Consider the following 4460-nt stretch of genomic DNA (forward strand, 5'->3'; position numbering starts at 1 on the left):
CCGCCTTCAGGTGAGGCTGGGAGCATTCGAACTCTACAAGGAAATTGATTTGCTCCGATGCGTTTGTTTTTGCATAACCAGGATTTTTATGTGGTAGCGCAAGTTATTTGCTGTATAACTGATCCGTGTTTTTATGAATACCTATCTGCAGCACATTTACTCACATTGTACCTCGAGGTACACCTCAAGGACCTTCGGATGAGGGGTCCATATGAGGGGTGCAAGTTCCATACCTGTGGAAGATGCACCGTTGACTGCCACGTAATGGGTTCTTGAACCCAGAGAATACCTAAGCTTTCGCAAGATGGCACTGTTCTGTGAAATAAAACGAATTGAAAAGTCCGAGGTGATGTGAGTCCGCGAGCAGAGATGCTCCAGCGGCGTTCAACACTGGGTGAAAACACAGGGAGTCGTGAGTCAAGCCCGCAGTTCATTTTTTTTTTATTCACAGCGGTAACACATTTTTTTTTCTCTCTCTCACTCCAGACGGTTTTGTCTTTTTTGTCATTTTTCTCGCCAAGACGCTTTTTTTTTTACTGGCGACAATTTTTTTCTTAAACAGTAACAATATATGGCAAAAAAGATGTCGTGGCTGCGAGTTGTATTCATTTCATTTTTTTCTGTGCATTTCCACAGCTCGAGATGAAATGGGCGAAAAGAAAAAAAAACACGAAATGGAGACGTACAGAATCAACACCCATGGGGTTCGAAAACAAGTGAGGGGTGGTTGAGAGTGAGCCATGAGAAAATGACGTGTCGCAAAAAAAAAGTACAAAGAAACAGCTGAAGAAAAGAAAAGACAAGGAGATCCGGATAGAGGAATTATGCCCGTGTGTGTGCGTGTGGTCTGAAGGTGTGTCTGCGGGTGTGACTGCGTTTCACGTATATATTTATATATAATATATTACACTTTGTAACATCGCGCGCACTTAAATATATTTATAATATACTCTCGTCCATATTTACTCCGTCTTATTCGTCCTGTAGCACGGTTCTGAATATACATATATATATTTATATAATGTATATATATAATATAAATCTATTCTCTTCATGTCGCACCTGTTTCACTCCCATCTTGTGTATGCTCGCACAATACCTTTCCCCCTTCATGCTACCACCCTCACTGTGTTTGCCACAGGAACCTAAGCGAAGTAGAAATTACAAGGTTTTTCTTGCATTTCAGGGCACAAGGCAGGGCGTTTGTGATTTTTAAGGAGACCAATACGATGCTTGTTTAAAAAACACAGCAGCAAATTTGAGTCAACTACGTAAACTGTTAAAATTTTTAGACACTTTGTACTAATACACCGCACCTCCACCCCCTTCTGCACTTCAATCGTTATCGCATGAACATTTTTTATCACAACCGTTACTTTATCAATCAGTACCAGAGAGAGCACTAGATAGAATGCTGTACACGTATGTGTGAAAACGAATGTTGAGTTAAAGCAGAACGGTTCGGGGATACTGACACTGAGGATCCATGGTTTCGGGTGCGCGCCGCAGTTATGCGGTTATGCACGAAATTTAAAACACCTCCGATTGGTTAGCGGAGGGGCAGAGGGCGCTGCCTGACGACGTCTGGCTTTAGCGATTGGTTGAGCGACCTGGGAACGAGCGCGCTACTGGCCAGTGAGCAAAACATGACAGTAGTACCAGGATGTGAGCATTGGGCGCCAGTTAGAAGTCTCTGGCCGCCAGTTCCGTGTTCGGTCGTTGGGAGTAGCTGTATCTCTTCCTTTGTGAAAGTTTGTGTCGCTTGCAGGCTTTTGGGCTTAAGAGGCCTGATCAGGAAATAGGAAGGACTGGGCGGTCACTTGATTTCTACTCGAAACCTATTTTGCGGGTCGAGTTGACGGGACATTAGCTGCCGAACAGAGAGGTGACTTAATGTGTTTCTTTCTCCCAACGAAAAACAGAAATAAAAAATTGGATGCGCCGAATACAATCTTGCCTAAGCAGACAAAACGTCCAATGAATTAAGAGATGTCCAACTGCACAAAGACTGTGCCTGCTGCTCAAAAAATTGGTTTCTCGCCAAAGCTTCCATTTTGGCCTCTTTCAGTGTACCGTCGCACGAAGCCGAGCTAACTCTGCGATAACGTATAGGGCAGCTATCTTTTGCACCGTGAGGCAGCCTGGCAGAAACGTCCTTCCACAGTATTCAAACCGAATTTATAATGGCACGGCTAGCCCTCCCTCCCGATGTATACTTTTTTCTTTGTTTCTTCTCTTAGATACGTGTAAACAGCGCCCAAATCGACGCTCGCTGAAGTCATGTCGACGGCATTGAGCAGGTGACGTGTCGTGATGAACAGCGACCTTTTTTCAAAACCGACTCCCTTCGAAGACACATTCTACTGTTCGACCGAATTATTAAAGCGTAATATTGCTTGCATCCAAAACCGTTCCACTTTTCGTGCTCTCCTACCCTCACGTATAATTTCTTGAGTATCTCTGCATAATTCCAGAGTGCCCTGGCAGTCTCGGGGTTCTTCCGATAATTCCAGACCACCGCGAACTCGCTTTGCAACAAAGGGTGCCTTCAGGTCTGTTTCTTTTGGAAAAGCGGAAATTAAATGCGCACGAGAAAAAACAAGCGGGTACGTCTACTGCAGAATAAAGGCCTCCCCCTTTGATACCAATCACCCCCCCCCCCCCCGCCAATCAGCGCTCTGCGCAGCTCACCAAACGCGACTGTGGTGAATCGCGGTGCCCCGTATTTTTTTCTTCCCCTTCTTTGTTTTCTACACAAATCGCTCTTTTCCTACTTTGGCGTCTCCTTGAAGGCACTTTCTCAGCTCTGTTTTCCTTCCACGCAGCCTTCGCTCGCGTTCTCACCTTAGCACATCGCCAATTCCGTCACTCACGTGACCTGTCCCTCTTGGCCAATAGCAAAACGTGATCCGACTGCACTTTTTAAAGAGATTGCTAACTAATTTAAGAAACGCGGCCGGCAAAGAAGCGCGCGCATGCTACTAGCTGCTACTGAAGAGACACAACTCGCTTGGGGCAAAAATGGCTGAACACGCGTATAGATAGATAGCTCCTTGCTTAGTAAACGTCTGCACTGTTTGGTAACGCCAACTCTCCCCCTCAACCACGCCTGATGGGAGCTACGCGCATCTAAGCCTATACTACACGAGCAATGGTACGCGCTGCGCATGAAAACTTAAGAACTGCCGAAGAGGCTGGCTACTCTAAATTTCAATGTAACAGTGTTCAAGAGAGGCGCAAATTACTTCGTTAAATCGAGAAATTCGGCAAACCGAAACAACGTTTCACTGTGCGTCGCTGCAGTGAACTCATCCTGCATTTAACTGGGAAACCTCGCAATCGAGTTTTGTTATAGCGAAGCTTTGGCTCATTCAAACGAAACGCGTTCGGATTCCGCGTGGTTTATCTCTTTCTGCTGTGCATTAAGCCCCCTTTACGATGCCGATATTCCGCTAGAAATATACGAGAAGTGTGCAAACACTCGTGCAGTGGGGTCCGAGGAGGGTCATCACGATGACTTACAATTAAGGTAATTAGGAATAAAAAAAGGAAGGCCCGAAAAAAAAAAGTCACTTGTGTGCTTACAGTCCTCTTGTCATCGGATCGCGCGTGCCGTCATGCAGTCTATTGCGCTTTGCGGAGTTTCGCCCCAACTCAAGATCTGTGCCTTATTGCAAGAGCAGCTTGAACACGGGTGGCAACAGCGAAGAATACGTGCGTCCTTACATCGTCATTATTGCTTTTACATGCGCGAGCAGGATTACATCTTGGAAATAGGACCACTGTTCTCCGCTACCGCGTTGATTGAACATTTGATTCTTCTTGTTCCCCGCCCTGCACAAAAGACGAGGGAGCGACATTGTGCAAGAGTCGCGGAGCTGCTTCTCAAAGTTATGATGTGTTGCCGTGTCTGCGTGTGTCTGTGTGTGTGCCAGCTGTGTACAAGCGAAGCCTACATGGGGGGAATTCAAACGCGACTACGAGACGCTGTTGCTGACGCTGCCCGGGATTTTTTTTTCCCCCTTTCCTTCCTTTCCATGCGAGCAACTGAGATCGATGGCTGGCGTTGCATTAGGTAACGTTAGAAGAACACGCTCACTCTGGTAGCTCGACAGACAGACACGGTGACAAGTGGACAGTCAGAATCAATTCGACGTTTGCGTACTGAAGTTCCTTAAGGGTCGCACTGTAAGTATTGAGATATTAAAATACACAGTGTTTCACATCTTGGGTTCTGAGGAAACCGTGCGCTCTGCGGAGGTCACGAGAACTAGCGGCGCTGCAGTCGAGTGTGGTCACGCGAACAGCACAACGCGACTGCAGCGCCTTTTCTTCCTCGCGACCGTCACGTGAGGTGTACTCAAATTATCAGCCTTATCGACTACCATAAAGAGCCTGTTTTAATAACGATCCTTCGTTGCTACTTCAAGAGCTAGGGGCGGGCAATGATTATATGCAAC

General features: G+C 46.4%; 1 long non-coding RNA gene across 1 annotated transcript in view; it reads left to right on the forward strand.

Moving 5' to 3' along the window:
• Positions 1-423: 423 nt before the first annotated feature.
• LOC144133214 (uncharacterized) overlaps positions 424-4460 on the forward strand; it is a 23334-nt gene continuing 19297 nt past the window's right edge. The window contains exon 1 of the long non-coding RNA XR_013315007.1: positions 424-4075. This is a non-coding gene — a long non-coding RNA (uncharacterized LOC144133214). The remainder of the gene's footprint in view (positions 4076-4460) is intronic.

The sequence above is a fragment of the Amblyomma americanum genome, chromosome 5 (genome assembly GCF_052857255.1).
Source record: "Amblyomma americanum isolate KBUSLIRL-KWMA chromosome 5, ASM5285725v1, whole genome shotgun sequence".
In the NCBI taxonomy this organism is placed as follows: Eukaryota; Metazoa; Arthropoda; class Arachnida; order Ixodida; family Ixodidae; genus Amblyomma; species Amblyomma americanum.